General features: G+C 37.9%; 1 long non-coding RNA gene across 1 annotated transcript; it reads right to left on the reverse strand.

Moving 5' to 3' along the window:
- Positions 1 to 1,730: 1,730 nt before the first annotated feature.
- On the reverse strand, positions 1,731 to 21,722 carry LOC139295750 (uncharacterized). The gene is made up of 2 exons (XR_011598427.1): positions 21,593 to 21,722; positions 1,731 to 2,464 (listed from the first exon to the last, which is right to left on the reverse strand). It is a non-coding gene; the product is annotated as an uncharacterized lncRNA (long non-coding RNA).
- Between the last annotated feature and the right edge of the window lie 1,157 nt (positions 21,723 to 22,879).

Raw genomic sequence — 22,879 nt, forward strand, 5'->3', positions numbered from 1 at the left:
TAACACTCTATGTTGCCAGCCAAGTAAGTTGCGAACACCAGGGTGTCTGTTATTGCAACTGCAACCCTTTGTTCCAAACATAAACTGCTGCTTTGTACTTCTGATCTACCGAGGTTATAGCCAGTGGACAAACAGGTCCCATTTTTCATCAGCGTGATTATTGAATGTTGGTGCAAAAAGACGTATACATTTCGATAAAGATGAACTGCTTATATTGAAGACAGCTGATAATATTTCTGTCATGTTGCGGTGGTAAATATGACATGGCATTGTGTATTTTGCACTGCACGTAAGTACAAGTTTTACTTTTACTTTGCTTGAGTATTTCCGTTTTATGCTACTTCTACTCCAATATTGTTCCTTTTGCTTTTTTAATTTCTCCCCGGGGATCAATAAAGTATTTCTGATTCTAAAACATTATTCATCCCAGAGGGGAAATTACACCAGCTATTAGACAGCTATAATTACTAGTTATTGTACAAATTAAGATTAGATAGAGAATAGAGAGTAGATACAGATTAGTTCAATTTGCTCCAACTTGACCAACTACAACAGTACAGTGTTGCTTACCTATCAATGCATCAGTCATAATACTCCAATAATATAGTAAATAATAGACCCCTCTATAGATCCCATCTCCCACCCGTAATCTGTCAATGTTTTTAATTATTTAGATTTGTGCACACACACTGGGATGCATGCGCGTACACGTTTGCCAATGCGCCAAGAAATTAAGCAATGTGCCCGTAAAAGCACTGAAGAAGAAGACTGTTAAAATGTAAACATGGATGTAAACAATGCTGGATTTAAAATACTTAAAAAATCAGCATTGCAAATGTTTTATGAATAAGGAAATGCATTCAGAATGTTTTTTAGTCCTCACGGATACACGCAATCCATTTTGGTGAATAACACTCATTGTAAATATAACTGTTATTTCTTTACAGCACCTTTAAATTAAGTCCAATTATATTTTTGGTGAATTTTATTTCCCAACGTTAAACACTCTAAACTAGCCAATTTTAATTCCTCCTCTAACATGCTGAATTTGGCTAGTCCTATCTTGCAGGACAGGTGGGTAGTGAAACTTTCTGAGCAGTGAAATGGGTTCGCTCCAAGGAGCACAAATCGAAATACTGAATTCTTTAGGCTGTTCATTGGTCTAAGACTAGTCACATTTAAATATACTGTCTAAAAATAACATTTCAAAATGTTCATGTAAAAATGTTATATTTTTACGCTGTACATCATTACAACTCTCTTACTCCACTGCACACATCATTAAGCTTTAACTGTATATCTGTTGTTTATTTTAAACATCTTGTGGTGGGTTGTTACTTTAATACAACTGTTTGGATGTCAAACAAAAAGGGGACTTGACCATTTCAAAGGCATATTGTGGATTTATAAAGCACCTTTCTTGATGTTTATTGAAGCAGGAGTTTGAAGTATGCTTTAATGTGAGTATCAACTACCAGTGCATTTAGTAGCCTGCATGTCCCCACAGTCTCTTGTGGTTGAACGCCTGAATAAATGACCTGCAGCTGTTGCTGCCGTTAACGACCTGCTATGACGTATAAAAGACTGTCCGACCAGTTTGATAAACTGATAGATGCGCGCGCACACACACACACACAAAATTGCAAGACTTGTTTTTTTTTCATTTGTTGGTAGGAAGGTAAACATGGCTTCTCACTCAAAGATAAATTAGTCAAAAGAGATCATCTAACTTGTATCTTAATTATACATTTTTATTCTTAATCACTCACAGACATAAGAAGGGAGCAGACTTCCATTATAAAACATATCAGGTGCGAAACAATAACAAACACAAAGAAGTAGCGTTACTACAGAATTGTAAAGTTGTATTAGATCATATGGATGAGCACACGATACACTTTATTAAATGAAAGAACCTTTGAGATCTAGTGCGTATCATAAAACCATAACTTCTAACATCTTCTTATAAAAACACTGCAGATGTTCATGGTTCGCTTTGTTTTGATGTTCGCACTTGCATGTACATAGATAAACTTTAAAATACTTTGACCGAGCTAACTAGCTGGATAAATAACTAATTAATTATTAATAAAACTGAGGTCAGGTTGATGCTACTGTACTAAAGCATTTGATAAGACAACTGTACAGGAATAACCCCTTTCCTTTTATTGACAGTTTATGAGCTTATGTCCTGAGGTTGGTAAACTGTAGACTGGACGAAACATTAAAAACCAGATGTGAAACTGTGTAAATACTGACTTCAGACCTCATTTTTACTGTATGTCCATATTTTGTTGCTGAATGTATATTTGCACAATTCCAACAGTCTGTCTCCATCTCAGTTTCAGACATAGTTCCTTTACAGACAGACGGCCATCACGCTGTCCTCTTCCTTCCTCTGTCTGTTGCGGACGTAGAGGTGGAGGGCACCAGGAATACTTTCGATACTTTGCAAATTGTTATCCTATCAGAAAAGAGAACAAACATTGTATGATTAAACACATATCTGCTTATCACGTGGTAAATATTCAATTTGTGGTAAACATCTCAGTCACCTAATCCCTAAGGATGGTGCATTTAAAATCTTCAATCAAGATTTAAGATATGTTTATTTGGTAGCAACTAAACAAAAGAAGCACTGTTTGTTTCAGTTATTTATTTCTTCATTTTTAGTTACAATGAAGAAAACAAATTCAGTGGAAATAAACAAATCAAGGACTTGGGAAGTGGAAGTGCCACATGTCTGCGAGCGAATGTTGTAATTGAAAATACCACCAGTAGTAACCACAAAAAGAAAATAATGGCACTCACTTAATGCCAACATAAACTCTATTATCTCACAACAAGCAGTCAGAGGTCAAAGATGGAATAATGGCACTGTAAAGAAAAGAAAGAAAGGCAATTAATACATGACACCAGACTTTTGTATGATCTACCTGTGCAATACAACCATTTAATTCACAATTCTGACAAAAAAAGTCCAAATTATGCAGGCTGTAATATCATGTCTTACTCTTTAATTAGACAGTAATTCTCCTCTTTAACAACTTTATCTCTACAGCAGTTTTTGTCAGATGGACACCAGATTTTCTGTTGGGGCTACTGTCACTAATAACTGCCGTGAGCAAAGGGCAAAAGCATTTGTTTTAATCATACTTCGCTGATTACTGTAAGGAACAGCACCTACACTATAGCCAATCCAAAGAACATAAGCTAGTAGGCTAAATAGTCTATGCAGTGAACTAGCATTTAGCTAGTTAAGTCCCCCGTGAGTAGCGAGTTCTCCATAAATGATTGACAAGTCCCTAATTTTTCCAAGATTTCTACCCCTTTTCCTACCGCAAAAAATATTGCTGTACCTTAGTATTGGTGAGTACACATGTCGTCATTTGGGAACGTAACTCATATATTTTATATATATTATAAGTTCTTCATAAACACCTCCATCTAAGTTACGAGAGATTTTCCAAAAGCACATTTCTTTAAATCTTCGGCTATACTATAAAATCTACTATTAGGATTTCTTTGAACTGATCAACTGATTAATTGCTTTGATTAGCAGATTTTCTGGCATTTTTTTTATCTATTTGCTTGTGGCGCAGTGTGTGTTAGCGGTGGTTGGGGTCAATATGACAGCCTACTTATCTCACAATTTGATCCAAGTGCAGGCAGAAAGTGATAATGCAACAGTTAGGCCATGATGATTTGTACAATTATGTATCAAAGTTCATTAGTGACTTAAGAAAACCAAACAAGTGAATGTTAAAAGAGACTCTCATGTTGCCCAAAATTGAGCTATCTGAATAAGACTGCATGTAAATGTTGGCAAAATTAAAATAAAAACAAAATACATTTGTACTTCCCTTTAAAATCAAGATACCTGAAAATAAAGGTAAAAATACAAACAATTATATTATAACTATTATATATACATATATAATATATATATATATTTGTATATATACAAACTAACAACAGGCGAAGCGTCTGTATTGTAAACTCAGCAGGTGAAGTGAACAGGTGCTGGTCATGGTATAAACTTAAACAAAGGGCAGCAAAACAGTACAGTATAACTACTCTCTGCTCCAAATATTTTTTTATGCTGCTTCAACCAACCTAACCTGCCTGATTGTATGTCAAGGACGATGCTCACTGCCTAATTAAATTTTACAGGTACCTGAACTACAGGAATTTAGCCAGTCGTCTAATAAAGATGTATGAAAACGTGTATAAATCCAGGTTTTTGTATAGATTAAATCAATGGGTTTTGGATGCTGACCAAGTTTCCCATTTTTCCATCCTTCACTGATGCACACAAGACACATCTGGACAACAGCAATTTAAGTTCAAGTTTAATTCAACTTGTTCTTGGCTGCATCAAAAACTTTATTTCAAATAAAGAAAATCTGGGCAAACAAATCAGTTTATAAAGACTAAATTCTACAAGACAGGGTTGCATTTTACCCCAAATGTTTGATATCTTTGAAAGTTTGGCTGTGCGTATTCATACCATGTGTGTATTTAAGCTGCAACACCTCGAAAATCATCCATCTATATTATTCCTGCTACTGTATGTGGATGTACAGTTATTATATTATTAGATACTATGGTATGGGAAATTTCGTTTTTTACCTTGTATTTGTTAAACACTGGCGTTACTCTATATTTTTTCAACATTGTGTTAGTCTGTCTCACAATACTGTCCAACGTCCCGATCCTGTCTATCAGCCCCAAGTCCATTCGTTCCTACTGAAAATCTGTACAAACATATATATATATATATATGGTCACAAATATGTACTATCACTTTTAAAGGAGGTTAAATAATAACAGCTGGGCACTGTAGTTTTTAACAAAAGTTACTCAAACAGGTGTAAATAGCACATTTGTTGGAGACTATTTTCAAACACAGATTAACACACATTTAATGCCCTGATGAGTATTTACAGCAGCAGGACGGTGTATGTGGGTTTGACTTAAAGTAAAATAAATGACAGCGCCTGTGTTTATGGTAATGAAGAAACATGACACCAGTGCAGCAGTGTGGCTATTGATGTGTTTCTAATTGACCAACAATGGAGCTCTATGGCACAGAGCAATAAGACTTACAATATAGCCATCCTCATCCTTTCTATTGGAAGTTGTAAAGAATATGGGGTTTGCCATGACAGGAGTACCTAACGTGCCCTGACTGTACCTCAGGAAAAGGTGTGGCTCTTGAGTTGACATATCAAACCCACAATGCACACCCGTTCCTCCCTGCCCCTCGCATAAATGAGATGGCGGCGATAACCTAAACCACGAGGGAGGATATGGCGGGAGACAGGAGGGAGGGGATAGCATGTGTGTGCGTGTTTAACATGGGAGACAGACAGAGATATCTCTGGTGCTTTCCATCTGGAGAGTGTAAACATTTCACTTGTCATGTGCTCATTTGAATGACACTACACTGAGTCAGTTTAGACTGAAGATCAGGAAGATCAAGAGTTGTTTTTTGTAGTTGTGAAGACAAAAATGTATATGCAAGGTTACTTCCACTGATGACACACACATACACACACACACACACACACACCACAGCAGGGTAAAATCGAGGCGGCTTGGTATTTCCCTAGGTTTCTCACTCTCGTGACAATGAATAATGTCACTCAGAAGTTAACACTGTGGTTGATACTTTAATTGCACAGCATCCATACTGCAATCTTGTGTCAAAATCCCATGCTCTTTATCCAAAATGGCACAATGTGCTATGTTATATTATGAGAAGATTTACAGTAAAGGCAATCCTGAGTTTTAGATGATTTCACACAAGCTATGCTACCATGTCCTTTGAGTTTGATTGAGCAGCAAAATTCCTTCCTGCAAATCTACTAGTGGTTCTTAATGTGACATGAGCAGCAAAGACTGCCACGTCAGTCAATGTGTGTGAGTGTGTGTCAGTCATGTCCTCACACCAAAAATGGCCGTCTTTCCCCAGAAAAATGTATGAAAAGTTAGAAGAAGAAAAAAACATAGACACAAACGTAGACTAAATGAAAAATGAGTGGCCAGTTTACTTTGCAACGTTCTGCATCACAAAGGCAATAATAGCAAAACACTGCTACAGAGCATGAGTCTGTAAACACTTAAATCTCCAGACACACTGACAGGATCGGTCAGGATCTAATGTCTACAATAATCTTAACTGCAGCACCCCCAGCACCAGCAGCTACGGGTGAACCTGCATATGGCAGACCGGGGGAAAGTACTATACCGCCAGTGAGCAAGCGGCCGGGCTTTAAAAATGTTGTTCAGTTGTTGTTGTAGTTAACGTTACATCGCTTGGCTGAAGGCAGCTTAGGAAGCTTATCTAGTGTTTGTTTTGTTTTATTTACAATCGATGACAAACGTGTCTTTGGAGACAAGTCAAATGTTTTAGTTTTGTAAATTATAGTAATGTTTTTTACTTTATTTTATTGTTGTCATGTCCAAAATGTTTATATGTTAAAGGGCACTCCAACAGTCAGTTAATTAGTCAAATTATGTTTATATATATATATATATATATATATATATATATATATATATAACTAATTTGCAACAGCAAATACATTTTGAAGGAAACATAATGTCGACTGGATTACATTTCTTTTATCATAATGAGGAAATGTTGTTTATTAGTTAATTTATAAAAATGATACTGAATGTATCAGTAAAAATCAGTAAAACATATTTCATTTATTTTGTAAAAAAGCTTGCGATCTTGCGTTCCAATATCCACTCGTAGTGCCTGTTGCATTATTAAACTCTTTTCTGGTTATCTTTAGGCACTTGGATAAGGTTAGGGAAAAATCGTGGTCTGGTTTGACACAGAAAAAGTCTGCAGTGACACAACGTGTTTATCAAAATTTAACCAAAACCACAATCTTTACCTGGCCGCAGTGCTTTCGTTGCTTAAACTAAGGCACAGATGGGACTCTGGAGTGTTAAAGTCCTGCGATTGGTGGATGGTGGTGCAGATTTGCACAGGGAGTGCTACACACTGAGTATGTCCTCTGCAACTCAGTAGGTGATTTGTCAAGTCTGAAAAAAATACCATAGTATTTCTTGGCTTCGACTTGGAGACAAATTCTTAACATAATCCCTGAGTTACAAACTCGGGTAAAAACATATGGTATTGTTGCATTATGGGAAGAGTAAAAGTAAGAGGAGCTTGAAATACAGTATTAGGGACTTAAATTCAAGATATCTCAGCTTTTTCAGCAGAGAGATGTGAGTCATTCAGCCCCTATCTGTCACTTCAAACTTAGGAGCTGAGTTTGGTGGATAGTGATTACTATATGCCTATAAATGTTTCCAGCTCTTTCAGAGTAGCAAAATATCATTTTAATGTTGGCAGATAAGATGACGAAGCAAAGGATCCCTACAGATATAGTCCCAACCAGATCCCACCGTGAGTTTTTGGCATATTTGGGTGACCTTCTAGCAAAGGTTGGTTGTGAAAATTTAACAAACGAATGAAAGAAACATAACTTTGAGGGGGTTTGATAAGTAATTACGTCAAGTTCATGAAAGCTATATAACAGAAGTACGCAGAGGTTGGCTTCATGGTCTATGAAGTGTAGTCAGTGAGTTGGAAGGAATGTGTGTATGTTAGATAACTCGCCAATGTCTTTATTGTGAAATATTGTTGTATGTTTTTCAGTTTGGGAGTACTGCATGTGTTTACATATCTTTCTGTCAGTAGCTTTCCTTTTCAAACATATCTGAGTGTGTTTGTCTTGGCATACTTACAACGGATGCCAGTTTACTGGGAACACAACCTGCTCAAGAACAGCTCTGGCATACCTTTAAAATAAGTCTCTCCATGAATTTGTAGTGTATGTAAAACAGTGGTTTTAAGTGTATTTTATGTTCTTCATTTTCTGAACATTAGCAATTGCTGATGCTTCACCTCACTGCAATTTAGTCAGGACTGCTCACATTTTCAAGGGGACTATTTGGTGGCACCCATGTTATGATATTATTGAGACCAATGGACCAAACGTAACGACGACACCCTTCAGAGTTTTAATAAATTGCTCCAAACTTGGATTGAACAGACATTTGGTCTGCTTGTTTAAAATGGCTTGTCTCTGGCTTTTTGTTTTACTCTTTTATATCTTTGTGTGTGATGCTGCATTCATGCAATGTCAGCAAAAGAAAAACCACAGGAAAACCTTCTGTTATTGAGACTTTCACACATTATTCCAAGATAGCTGTCCCCATTGCTAGCATTGTAGTCAAACCATATAAACACCCTAAATTAGCGTTTATTGTGTTACGTATTTGTAGCAGTTGGTTAGCAAATCAAAGCAGATACAAAAGTTGTATAGCGCCTTTTTAAAGTGCTGAGATTTAGCTGCCACCGATGGGTTTAGCCACAAGTTTAGGGTCAGACACTTTTGTAGTTCTTTCCACCAAGTGGGAGATATCGTAGTCATCAGAAATCCCCAATATCTCCGACTCGGATTCACAACTAGGAGGCTCACACCAACGTTTTTTTCCCCCACCCCACTGCTACCCCACAGTTTTTTGCAATATATTTCCCTTCCTGGAGCTATCTGTGTTTCGGGTTGAAAAATGTTATTAGAATACTGTAAAACCTAGTTTTTTTTTAACCTAGTGAAAAAAGGTTTGTTCAATTAAAAATTTGCAACCATGAAAAGAAAAACAATCACAAAGAAAAAAATGACAGGGGTTAAATTTGAAATGGGTTGTAGGGCTACGATGCTACGCTCAGTCCCAGCAAAAGTAGAAAAGCAGGAGAGAAGAGTCACGTTAAGTCTGATTTTGAGTTGTACATAATCATATCGACAATAGTTGAACAGTAGGTGAAGTGCTGTATTGAAGTGCAGATTTAATGTAAAGCTCAAAACACTCTCCTGCTAGCGTTTCTCAAACTGAAGTTTGCCCTTTGATTGACTCTTTGACAGGAAATTAAATCATCCAGTACTGAGAAACAGACATCGCTACCAATCCAGTCCCTTCATCAAAGACACAGACTGTCAGTTAAACATTTCTCCTGAGTGGGCTGGTTATTTCAGGATGTGATGAATGCATATTTAAGGCATGTGAGGACTGACTGTTCTCTTCAAATTCACTTCACATCATTCAATTCATTCACATCTATGTGATTCAAATGAGTGTGTCCAATGAGTGGACGTTTACAATTTTTATTTTGTTAAACAATACTTACACCAAACTGTGTGCAAGGTTTTAGTGCATAAAAGGAGGCAAATTTGAATTCACATAATCAAGCCTCACAAGAGCTTCTTTCAGTCTGAGAATTGGTTAGTGTCACCAATGAGGAAGTCCAACTTAACCGCTGTAGCTGCACCAACGCTGCTTGTTTTTTTTCTACCTTTGAGCAGCATATTCATGCCACAGAATTGTGTGTGTGAAGTGCAGGGATTTGAATATGAAAGTTTAGATACTTATCCAGGTGTCTGTATGATATTGGAGAAAAATGAAACTGCATCCTCTAGTTAGATACAGGCAAGCTTTTGAATGCTACCAGTGCATTACAGTGGTGGAGTGCAACTATTATTATATTATAATTATAATTATATGTCAGTACAATTTAAAGATACCTGCACTTAAATATTCCCTACCTTCTACGCCACTACATATGAGGCAAATCTTGCACTTTTTTAATCAATTACATTTACTTTGCAGATTCGGATTTTACATATAAAACACATGATCACGTTATAAATGATGATACATTGTTATAAACTACCCAAAGTTTATGAAGTAGTTTAAATTAGCTCCCTTTCAACCAGCTACGACATTTAAAGGCTGCTTATATCTTAATGCATTAGCAGTAATAACCACATGTGGTAATATATCCCTCACAAGGGCCATAATTAGCACTTTCACTTTTCACACATTATGTGCATTTTGCTGAAAATACCTCTGTACTTTTACTAAAGTAATATTTTACTTGTAATGGAGTATTTTCAAATTGAGGCACTGCGACTTTTACCGAGTAACTGGTCTGAATACTTCTTCCACCACTGCTCTCATTTAATAATAAGCACCAATACAAGTGCATCCCACATAAAAACGAAATAAAATACAAAGACTAAGTCGAAACAAACATGGGTGTACTACTATTCCGTTCATGACACAAACAAAGCGGCAGTGCTCCAGGTTGAACTAGTATTTAATATGTTCCCTCAAGATGGAAAGACAAGCCAAACATAGTACACACAGTTACACCAGACAATGAACCGCGGAGGTGGATTTTCAGGTTTAATGTCAGTGTTATGCTCTAATGTCTGCTGCAAAGGGTCACCTGATCAGCGTTACTGCATCACATAATGGTTGCGGAGTAATTAAAATGCCAAGGCTAATGATCCCAACTAAACATCTGATCCGTTCACATAATTTAGTGGCCTGTCATGTCATGCTAGTTCCTGCAGGTTGATCCACATCTTTGTATCAACCCCTCTGCAGTCAACCTGTCAACCTGACAAACTTACATTGACCCCCCCCCCCGAACACAAACACAAGTTATACGTTATATTAACGTACATCACCCCTGTCCCCCCCTGCATTACATTAACGCACACACCACCTACCGGACACTTATCTGGACACTTTACTTATTTTTGTCACTGCACTGTTTGTTATTTATCTTATCTTATTCTTATTTTTATTTTTATTCTTATTTTACCTTTTATATTCTACATATTTGTTGTCAAAACAATAGCACCTTCAGACCACGGCCAATTCCTTGTAATGTATGTTACTTGGCAATAAACAGTTTCTGATTCTGATTTCTGATTCTGATTCTGATTCAATAAAATGGTTTGTGTAAAAGTGTAGAGGAAGAAGTGGAAGGTCTCTTAACCTCCTAAGACCTGGCATCCACATGCGTGGACATCACATTTGGGGTTATACCATAATACTTAATTCTGCTTATATGGAAATTCAAAATTGTCCCCTTATGCAGAACCACATCATGTCAACAGATGATGCTTCATTTTTATACTTATCAGGTCCCAATAAGCCCAAATAGCAAAGAGAAATTAAGATAGAGCTTGGGTCTTAGGAGGTTAAGGGACAAATTGCTCGTGTGTGTGTGTGTGTGTGCAAATTTGCATTTCCTCCTTGCTTTAAAGCTTTCCCTGGATAAATAAATTAAAAACAAAATGAGAATGTCATCTTCCTCAGTAATTGCTTAGTTAATATAATGAAATAAATAAATTTCTCTCTTTCATTGCTGTGACGCAAAATGCATTCAATGACCACATCTTTCAAAATTCATGAACTGTTTTCTCACTCAAACTCAACCACCAGCAAAACTCTGTGTTGTAATACATTGTGTAATGCTTGTGTTTTTAGGTAATTGTTTTAAATGTTACTGTTGTCAGTGTTCTCAAGAGTTGATTCTGAGATGTGTATGAACTGTTGTGCTGAGCTGCAACTGTGTGAAGAGTTTTGTGAACTTAGAATAGACAAATGTGTGTCACCAATTGTAAAAAAAACTGTAAGAGGAGAGGGAGAGACTGCCCGCTCACACTGTCTTTACTGATTTAATGACTCAACTAATAATCAAAGTCAGCATAACTAAAAACCACCACATCAAAAATAATTTGCAGCAGTTATGTAAAAGTTTCATTGTGACTCATGCTGGAAGACAACAGTGGCTCACTGCTGTACACTCATAATCACACACATCACAAAACTATCAAAACTCCCAAGTTGTTGGAGTTGTGATATCATCTCGAAGACACTTGCCAAGTGAAAAAAATGCTTTGGGGAATAAAAGAATTCAAGGTCAGTGGTTCAACTCCCATTTTCAAACTGCGTTTTTTAATGACTTTCATGATTTATATATCACGTGTGACTGAATTAACAGAATTTACTACAGCGGACGTGCTAACAATAACTGAGCTCTTATTGACTGGCCTACTGCACCTCTGGGCTATATTCATGCTGGAGCAGTACAGGAGAAAAGTCCGTCAACTCATTCTGAGATAGCTGAGAACAATGGCAGGAAGCAGAATGCGGCCATTTGGCGAGCTTATCTCAGTAATCCATGCTATGATTTTGGCCTCTGTCACTAAAAAAGGGGTTTGTTAAATTCAGACTTTTGTTATTGCTCTGAAACATATTTAGGGGTAAAGTTTTAACATTGTTTAATTGTTTAACTAGAGTGGCACGTAAGCATCGAGATCAATAAACATCAAGGTGTAACCATGATTCAACATAACAACGCACACACTGATACCAATAATAGATTAGTCATCTGTCTATAAATTAATAATTGAGACTGTCGGATCACACTCTGGTATTTGGTTGCATGTGAGGACTTGAAGATGAGAAGAAGGAGAAAGAGCACTTTGGTTTGATTAAATTTATGCATGTTTGTGGATATGCTCGTGTTTGGGTGAGTATTTGTGGGTGTGTGTCTGACAGAGATAGGGAAGGAGGGAGAGTGAGAAAGGGAATGTGTGCGTGTGCGTATGAGAGAGAATGAAACAAATAGTGGTTATTAGTCTGCTGATTTACGGGAAACGCCAGAGCTTTCTTCAGTTGTTACAAAATCAAAAGAGGTGGCAGAGAGCTTGTGGACACAAGCGCTCTGCAGGAAACAGATTTACAAGAAACCAAAGGGGTCAAACAAATATGAACCTTAAAACTCTTCTCCTCTAAAACGTAATTCTTTCGATGATCAACATGTCTTCGCAATTAGTTTGACTGCTCAGTTGCACTGCCAGGCCATATCCTTCATCCCACTGTAAAACAAACATGCAGGTACCTGTTGGAAATCCGGGTCAACCTGCACACTGAACCAAAAAGTTGCTCTACGATGTAAAAACACAACTGTAATAGATTCAGGGGTAATGCAGTTAACGTTTATATTGTTTAGATGTTCAAATTACTTTGGATGGATGGGTCAAGTGGGCTTATTTAAAGGTTTCTAATGCTCATGTATACTTGGTTGAAGTGGAATCAGTTGACAGGTTGTTTCCTGTGGAGCGCTTTTTTTCACAATGATAAAAAAAATATGGAAAACGTGGCTTCATGCCAACCAACACCAAACCATCTACCAGAAATTTGGGAGTACTTTTTGATTCCAATCACAGCTTTGACAACCAAGTACCAGTACAAGTTTTTTTCGGTGCTGTTTTTATCAGTTGAGAAGCATCTCTAAAGTCAGTTATTTATGCCTTCATTTCATCCCGTCTGGATTATTGTCGCTGTCTATATTCAGCACTCCAAAATGGAACCACGAGAACACATTACCCCAATTTTAGCATCATTTCACTGGCCTCCCATTGCTTCCACAATACAGCTCAAAACTATATTAAGTGTTAAATGGATTAGCTCCAAGATACAAATCTGATAAACACATAGAAGGGCCGATAAACTGCCCTTGTATGTATCAGGGAGCCCTATTTTTCATGGGTGGGAGAGTACTGTACACATGTACACGCATATATGAAAGTGCCCGCCTGTGTGCACAAACATCCTATCAATACATTTCAAGTCATTCAGAGGATATTTTGCCTGGGACAACGAAGAAACAGAAAAAATGATTCACCGTTGCAAAGTTTGTTTTCCCTCCGCCAAGAAACAATAAAAATTTCAACGTACAGTCGACAGGCAATGATTTGCGTTACTTTGTTAAACAGGCCGCAACTAGGTTGCATCTCATGACAATTATGAACATGTGCCCCCACGCATGGACGGCCAGAGCAGGATTAGACAGCATTGTGTTTATTTGACACAAATGATCAGAAATTGTTAAGCACGACTAAACATGCATGTTGACAAGTTAACCTGCTATTTATTTCAGGAAACTAAATATACAGGGAAAGGTATAAGTACATTTACTCAAGCACTGGACTTAAGTACAAATTTGAGGTACTTTCACTATACTTGAGTATTTCCATTTGTGCAAATTTATACTTCTACTCCACTACAAAGAAATACTACACTTTAAACTTCTCTACATTTATTTGACAGCCACAGTTACTTTTCAGATCAAGATTTTGCACACAAAAACACATGATGAGCTCATAAAACATGATACATTGCTACAGATGTTTTACTTGAATAACATTTTTAATGCAGGACTTTTACTTATAATGGAGTATTATTATTTTTACATCAGTAAAGGATCTGAATACTGAGTACTACACCGCCACTGATGGAAACACACTTAGACAAATGGCCAGAGACCTAAGTCATGCAAATGTTCTTATTTCAATGTAATCAAATAACATTGACACTACCGATTTTACTAATACCAAAATCCACTGGTGTGAGAGTGCATCTGTGTGTGGATGAGTGGGAGAGGGAGTGTATTGTAGGCGTGGGTGAGAGCGATAGAGGCAGAGAGAGAGAGAGAGAGAGAGAGAGAGAGAGAGAGAGAGAGAGAGAGAAAGAGAGAGAGAGAGAGCGTAAGAGTAAGTCAGCTGACTTTCTGGAAAGACCAAAGCCATGTTTCTGGCTGCCTTGTTGAACAGAGTTGCATATTGGTTAGATCACTTCGCTTGGCTTGTGTGTGTTTGTGTGTAAGAGAGAGAGAGAGAGAGAGAGAGAGAGAGAGAGAGAGAGAGAGAGAGAGAGAGAGAGAGAGAGAGAGAGAGAGAGGTTTCCGGTCTTTCCAGTAAATCAGCAGACTCTAGCAAACTCTCATCTTCTTCTTCTTTTTTCTTTCTTCCTTTTCTCTTGTAAGTTCCAACAGACCTAGCCATGCCATTGGTGTTTTCTGTGTTCTTCTGACTTAAACAACGGAGGTCTGCTGAAATGTTTGTCATAAATCGTGAGTCTTGCTGAGCCTTTTTATAGAGTTAGAAACCAGGAAACAAACATGTCTCCCGTCTTCAAGTCTGATGTTTTGTTCAGCCATCCATCCACCCCGACCGCTTCCCCCTTCAGACTTTGTTGCTCTATAAAAAATGTTACACGACTTCTTCCATCGCTCACGACGAACTAGAGTCACAATTACTAGCCAAAGCCAGAGAGCAGCAAGACCAAACAAGTAAATGAATTAAGGTGATTGATACAGGTTCTGTGGAAATTATGAGCAGATGTTGCGGCTAAGGTGTAAACTGTCTTGGTTGATCAATAGGAATTTCTGACCCTCCTGTACTCCTAGAACATCATACAATCCTTCAACTGACCCCCATGACCACAGGCAATATATATGTCAGAGTGTATGTATATAATGTATGTATATGTGTCAAAGTGTATTTACAGTAAATACTAAAGGTTATCTGAGTAAGCAGATCCCTGGCACAGCTGGCAGAACTGTAAACACCACTCAAGGACTGAACCTCAGCCATTTCCACCAATGTGGTGTGTCCATGAGGAGTTGAGGCATTTCCCAGGAAATGCCTCAACTCCTCCTCAACTTTGTTTAAAGTGAGTCATGTGTTAAGGTCTGCATGACATTATGACAACAAGTCTTCTGGTATCAGGACTGAGTCAAGAGACATGCTATCCTGCTATATTTATTACATTAATATGTTTTTCACATTAAAATAACATCATGAGATGAAACAGTGACTGTCTGTGAGCCTGTGTACAAGACTAAATCCCTCATTTACCTGAAATCACTTGTCAATGGAAATTTCTTTGTGGTGCCATGCCATCTGCTGTGGGTGTGGCCACAAGCGATATGGGTTGGCACTATGAAATGCAAAGTCATGACAACAACAATGAAAGCAGAAAACAGGAAGAAAACTAAGAACGGTGAGGCTAAACATGCGGGCTGCAAGACTTCACAAACATACCATAGATTTTTTATTTACTTGTTTTAGAAAAGCATGCACTCCTGTGGTTCTTTGCGCCTTAGATGGTTTTATGGTGGCTGCTAATCTCAACCTCAGGCTACTTGCCAGGGGTATAGCTGGGAACTGCCCCCCTTCAGTTATTTCTTACTGTATATCTTTATTGTTTGTCCTCTCCACCTGTGGGCTGCTAAAATGACCTCCTTTCACCTCACTTGCTAGTTGCTGATTCAACAGCATTAACATTACTCTGCCTGCCACAAGCGAGTTGTCGTGCAACACCCTCCAGTTATTCAGGATTTCACTACAAGTTGAAAAAGAAGGCATTCCACACCAAGATGGAGAATTTAAAAATGCATTGTGGTCGAGCAAAAAGCACGGCTGCATTACTGTACTTTATAGCTATCAAAATGTTCTATTTTTAGCCTGACTGCAAAACTATGACATAAGAAACTCTGGGTGACCAGCTCTAAATTTAGTTGTGATAAACAGAGGCCCAATAAAGGCATCTGACTTTAGAAATATCCCCTAACATGATCACACTATTGATTTGGATTTAAGCCAAAATCCCCACCTCTGAGTGGGGGTCACGCATGCAGGATGAAATTTCAAGGCTGAGAAGTCAACTCATGTACTACATATCCCACTCACAACCAATTCTTAACGCTGCACTCTTCTGATAAGACGAGCAATGCTGCACCGACGCATGATGCAATAAAACAAAATAAAAAAACAAGAAACTGCTGAGTCAGGAGCTTTACAGTTTCTGCGGTTCTCGGCTACAATGTGACTTGCTATACGCTGAAGGCACGATTTCTTATAAATCACGTGACTTGAAAGAAGGCATTGCCATTGCCAGTTCCGTCATCTGACCAGGAGGTGGTGCTGCTCACAGTGGATGCTGGGGCATTTCAAAGAAACCTGCCTAGAGTTGGGAAATCCAATTCTGGATTCCACAACCCCTCCCTGTATAAATGTCATCCTGGCTGAGCTGCACTGGAGTGTTTTGGCACTGCCCTTTACAGGAGCAGCTTTGTAAGAAGCCACTGGAAACATGGCATTTACAAAAAAATCTTCTGAAAGTGTCATTGTGTTTTTCTTCTTCAGGGAACTAATTCAGCCAGTTTCTACGTGATGAGCAGCTTGTTGTGTGAATGAAAATACCGGAGCTGACAGACAACAGTTTCCTCCCTGTCTGTCACATTTTGTCATATTTGCAGCTGTTGTTTGTTTTAGAGAGCCAGGTGGGTGGGGTTCACTGCATCACCACAGTTTAGATGTGTTAGTTAAGTTGCCAATCACAGAATAAATATTTATTTAGTTATCAGACATACTAAAAAACATTTGACATCTTAAACCAGGATATTTACCCGAAAGGGGCTGGATTATTCAGGATTTCAGATAATTTTATGGTGCTTCTCTTATCATTTAGGACAAGAAGACATATCACAACAGTACTGTTTTGTTTTTGTTTTGTTTATGCACAGAAATCTTGGTATTTACCATTTTTACCAGGAATGATCAGATAATATGTTTTATTGTGGTTAAGCTTCTCACACAAAAAAGGGACAGGTTTGTCTTGGCACTTCAAGGGGAATACCATCCATTCTGAACTTTTGTGCCCTCAGACAGTCAGGGGTTTGTTACTTGGACAAGAAGGAATCAGACGTTGAAGCTTTGAATTTGTGACCCTCCAGGAATGTCAGCTCATGGCCTTCGCATCTGCCATTCATGGGGTGACTCTGAGTTAAGGTGCCACATCACATAAAAAAGTTCGATACCTTAGCAGTGCAAACGGACATGAACCACAACCTCAACCTCAACCTCATAGGGTTCAAAAAATCACAAAAATCACAAGGATCAATTTTTGTAGTTTTTTGTGCTAAGAAAGTGTGGTGCAAGTAATTACTCAACTGTCCTGTTGTACACTAATAACATGAATTATTCAGTCCTCTTTAATGTCACATACTCTTTAGTCTGACCAAAGCTGCAAAGGAAAGATCACTTCCAGCTCAACAATGAACTGTGTGGAAACTGTGGTGACTTTCAAGACAGTGTTTGTCTCTTCTGCTTATGCACAGCTGTGTTTTATCTATTTGACTCTGCGTTGTTAGAGCTTGTCCAGTAACTGATGATAACTGATAGTAGAGGCAGCTGATAGCAAAACAGATAAAACGAGACAAAAGCATACCTATGGTTCAAGCATTCAGTGTGGCACACACACACACACACACACACACAAAAGACAACTAGGGTTGAAGCTTTTATGCCACATAAGTATCTTTGCCTTTGTCTTTTGGAGGCCTGTTCGTGCAAAAGATTTGCCAGGTGATTGTATGGGGAAGTTAATCTAAGTCTGTGATATATTTTACCACTGTGATACAGTCTTTTGCAGCTCAAAGGTTACTGCAATGCTGTTATGTAAACGCCCCTGGCCGGTTGGGTTCAAAGTAGATCAAATATCACTGCCCCGGTTTAGAAGATTCGTTTCCTGTTTTTACCGCAGGACTCCAGGGTGGTTGTAATAGAGAGTTAGTGCTTTGAGATGATACTATGTCTATGCTGAACTGTCGTGGTCTTCACACAATCACATTCCAAAAATATGTGTGATCAGATCAGCGGGCCAGTTAAGTTTCAAGGTGAGTAAATAAAAAACAAGCCAAGTACCCAATGAGTCATTAACATCGAAACCACAATACTTCCCTTTTCACATGCCATTAACAGAACATACACACCAGGAAAGTATGTCAAGTTCATGGTAGTTATATTAAAGGCTTTGGAGCCATCAAGTGGTCATTTATGACACAGTGTTTATCTAAATCTTGACCAATGGTGACATCTAGTGTTCATTTATGAAACCTGATGTTTTGACGTTGACGCCAACCTCAGTTTAGCCTGTGCAAGGGATAGATACAGTTGTGCTCATAAGTTTACATACCCTGGCAAAATTTGTGAAATATTGTCCATTTTTTCAGAAAATATGTTTAATCATGGAAATTTTTTTCTTTCATTCAGGGTTAGTGGTCAGACGAAGTAATTGTATTTGCTCTTTTTAAATCATAATGACAAGTTGAATCACCCAAACAGCCCTGATCAAAAGTTCACATACCCTTGAAGTTTTGGCCTGATAATATCCACACAAGTTGACACAAACAGGTTTAAATGGCTAGTAAGGGTAACTGTCCACACCTGTCACCTGTTTGCATGTAATTAGTGTCTGTGTATAAAAAGTCAGTGAGCCTCTGGGCTCTTGACAGACCCCTGCACATTTCTTCTAGTGCTGATTTTGCTGGATTCTGAGCCATGGGGAAAGCAAAAGAACTGTCAAAGGACCTGCGAGAGAAGGGAGTTCAACTTTATAAAACAGGAAAAGGATATAAAAAGATACCCAAACATTTGAGAATGCCAATCAGTAGTGTTCAAACTCTGATAAAAAAAAAGGAAAATAAGGGGTTAGGGGTCAGGTAGACCAACAAAAATGTCAGCCACAACTGCCAGGAAAATTGATCGGGATGCAAAGAAAAACCCACGAATAACTTCAGCTGACATACAGACTTCTCTACAGAAAAGTGGTGTGGCTGATTCAAGATGCACAATAAGGAGACACTTGAAGTGAAATGGGCTGCACAGTCGAGTTGCCAGAAGAAAGCCATTACTACGCCAGTGCCACAAAACAGCCCGCTTACAATATAAATCATTTGGAGTGATGAGACTAAGATTGAACTTTATGGTCACAACCATAAACGTTATGTTTGGAGGGGCGTCAACAATGCCTATGATGAAAAGTACACCATCCCTACTGTGAAGCATGGAGGTGGATCTCTGATGTTTTGGGGGGGGGGGGGGGGGGTGAGCTACAGCGGCACAGGGAATTTGGTCAAAATTGATGGCAAGATGAATGCAACATGTTATCAGAAAATACTGGAGGACAATTTGCACTCATCAGCCCAGAAGCTGCGCATGGGACGGACTTTCCAACATGACAAGGATCCAAAACACAAGGCCAAGTCGACCTGTCTCTGGCTACAGCAGAAAAAAGTGAAGGTTCTGGAGTGGCCATCACAGTCTCCTGACCTCAATATCATTGAGCCACTTTGGGGAGATCTCAAACGTGCAGTTCATGCAAGACAGCCCAAGAATTTACAGGACCTGGAAACTTTTTGCCAAGAAGAATGGGCAGTTTTACCATCTGAGAAAATAAAGGGCCTCATCCACAACTGTCACAAAAGACTACAAGCTGTCATTGATGCTAAAGGGGGAAATACACAGTATTAAGAACTATGGGTATGCAAACTTTTGAACAGGGACCATCTCAGTATTTCTTCTATTTTTATGCTTAATTTTTTTATTTTTGAATCCCATTTAAAATAAAAAATGTATTTTGCCTGATCATTCATGTTTTCATTAAAGAATGGTACACATTTTACAAATTCTGCCAGGGTATGTAAACTTATGAGCGCAACAGTAGGTGGTACAGACAGCACTTAAATCCTTTACTCAGATAAAAGAAACAATGCCACAGTCAAATATAATTATTGGATTATAGTTATTGATGTATTTATGAGTAAGCATCCCTTTAATGTTGCAGCTGGTAAAGTTACTGGGTAGCTTATGAATTTCCCCTGAGGGATCAATAAAGTTTTATCTTATCTTAACCTATAATAATGCATAATCATTTATTTATTGATTATATTTTGTATTATCATATACGCAAAGTAAATAAAGTTATCAAATAAATGGAGTGGAGTATAAAGTACGATATTTGCCTCTGAATTGTAGTGGAGTAGAAGTATAAAGTGGCAGAAATTCTACTTGTAGAGGCAAATATTGTACTTTTTACTGCACTACATTTATCTGAATGTTTTAGTTACAGATTAAGATTGTACATACAGAATATATGATTTGTAAAATGCTAGAGAATATAATATAAAACAGTGTAACACTCACCATTTCTCTGCATTATGAGTACTTTTATTTTGATACTTTAGTACTAAAGTACTCAGATCCTTGACACAAGTGAAAAACACTGGTCTAATCTTTAACAGATTTGTTCATAAATCCATAAAAGATAAAGCCTAGAAAATCTAGCGGCTCCTCATGATACACCATTTATATAAACTGCGACCAACCGTGCAGATACGCATTACCAACTGGTCTGGGAGCAGCCATTTAAAAACATTCAATCAGTTGAAGACTGGTGTATCGTACCATCAAATTAATGACACAGTACTGGGCTACATTTGCATTGTTCTATAATCGTTATGATCTGTCAATGGAGCACGAAATCCATTCAGTTCAGCGTCTATTTGGCAAATATTTGCCTGTTTCTGAGTATTAATAATTCAACATGAAAACCCACGTTACCATTCAGATCTTAATCACTCAGACATGTGTATAAAATATGCAACTGCTATTTTATAAATCAATATATGCGATCATAACCACGTGTACACTAACCTTGATAGTGTAAAATATACATCATATTGAAATAAATAAAGCATTAAAGAGTAAGCTAAAAAGAGAAACAGAAGAAAAAGACAAGGGATGATTAACTCTTGCTGCTAATTATATCGTCGTTTCCGCACTGTCACTTTCATTTTGCTCATTTTGCTAGATTCTTTTCAAAATAGATAAAATATCAACAAATGTACAGAAATACTACCATAAAACATGAGTGTAGGTGAAAGAAGTGTTGTATTGCCTTTCAAGTCACATTTCACGAGGCTATTTCTTTACGAAAACATCATCAACCATCTCCCATCTTTCCTGCCACAGGACGTGTCTCAATTTGGAGCCTAAATGAAGAAAATAAAACTCACCTTGAATCCCTCAGCTATCATATTATTCCATATGGAGGTTATTCTCTGACAAAAATCCATCTACAAATGTGGGAAAACGTTGGATAAATTGAACAACGACGCCAACGGCTGTGCTAGTGTGCAAGTACAGTCTGTAGTTTCACTTTTATTTTAGTCAACCCCTCAAGCAAAATGAGCAACGTTGCAGCAGTAAACTCCCATTGACAGCTGCTGCGTGCCAGCAGGGCTGAGGTCAGTTTACCAACAGCTCCTTTACTTTTACAGCTCTGCAGTGCATTTACAAAATTACAGGGAGTAAGAACTAGAAACAATGCACACACATTGCCGTCAGATTTGAATTGAGAGTGAAATGACTGTGGACTTTCCACGTAAACAAAACATAACATGCAGGAGTGCAGCTGAGAGAAGAAACACACAACATGCTCTCATCAAACTGGGAACACATTAGTGTGACGTAATTATGGTAATCCAAAGTGCGCATGCGCAAACGTGTCTCCTACGACACACTCGGTCTTAAAGGGTTAAAAACGTTTCTACTGTATTTTCATAGAAACATCTTTTATAGAAATTAAAGAAAGCTGCACAACAGCACGTGGTCTGGTATCAGTAAAGTGAACATAGAGCCTACAGCGTGTAGGACAGGTGATTAAAATAAGTGAGCTGACAGTGCAACTGGCATGAACATGGAAACATGGAGTACATAGTCATTCAGGCCAAGAAAGGCCTCCAACATCCATCATGTCCACATTCTCGGACCCAGCAAACACAATCACCTGTACAACACTATATATACAGTATGTATATCAGATGATTTGTAGTTATGGAAGGTAACGTTCCTAAATGCTAATTATATAATAAATAAATAGACAGCATCAAAGTGTAAATGGTTACCTTGTCTTCCTTTAGTTTTTCAACATCTAAGGCCTACAACCTGTGTTGTCAATCTTGTTCAGATGGATTTTTCTCATGTACTAATTTATTATTTTTGGAAAAAATGCACGTGCTTTAACGATGAAACCATCAAATCCCTCAATTTAAAAATATAAAGACAACACAAGACATATAAAATCATGCTGAGAGTCTCAGTGCTTAAAATTAAAATTAAAAATTAAAAACATTTCAAACACAAATACATAAAACAGAACATCTTAATGAGGAAAGAGGTGAGTAAAAAGGGTCTAAAAATGTATCACTTGTAGTCTAGTTACAGCCTGTGACCATCACTGGTGTTTCATGACGTTTAACATTAAAAAAAGAACGAAACAAAAACACAAACAAACAAAAATC

Source organism: Enoplosus armatus, chromosome 13, assembly GCF_043641665.1.
Source record: "Enoplosus armatus isolate fEnoArm2 chromosome 13, fEnoArm2.hap1, whole genome shotgun sequence".
Lineage (NCBI taxonomy): Eukaryota > Metazoa > Chordata > Actinopteri > Centrarchiformes > Enoplosidae > Enoplosus > Enoplosus armatus.